Genomic DNA, 314 nt, shown 5'->3' on the forward strand with positions numbered 1-314 from the left:
ACCAGTTTGGATGGTTAGAAAGTCATATGGAAAAATAATGAATACATTTTGTATACTGATTCAGAGTAAAATACCAACTTCACTTGTTTTGTCACTAATTTGAATCAAATCTTAATTTTTGTGTGATCCATAATGTAAATGAGATAAATTTTTTGATAAAAATTATTTTAGTAGTAAGAGCCTTGAAGATGTTTATAGCCTTAATCAGATCACTGTTCATTGGATCAAAAGCCGAGTTTCTTAATCAGTTATATATTAGGTTGTGACTGTCAATGTAAAATTTATTGGTTACTTTGATTATAATGATTTGCATA

The 314-nt window shown here is 27.1% G+C and overlaps 1 long non-coding RNA gene across 1 annotated transcript in view; it reads right to left on the minus strand.

The window, feature by feature from the left end:
• LOC111743766 overlaps nucleotides 1-314 on the minus strand; it is a 23,379-nt gene that overhangs the window by 22,497 nt on the left and 568 nt on the right. The gene's annotated exons all lie outside the window — the stretch shown is intronic.

Source organism: Pteropus vampyrus, unplaced genomic scaffold, assembly GCF_000151845.1.
Source record: "Pteropus vampyrus isolate Shadow unplaced genomic scaffold, Pvam_2.0 Scaffold121, whole genome shotgun sequence".
Lineage (NCBI taxonomy): Eukaryota > Metazoa > Chordata > Mammalia > Chiroptera > Pteropodidae > Pteropus > Pteropus vampyrus.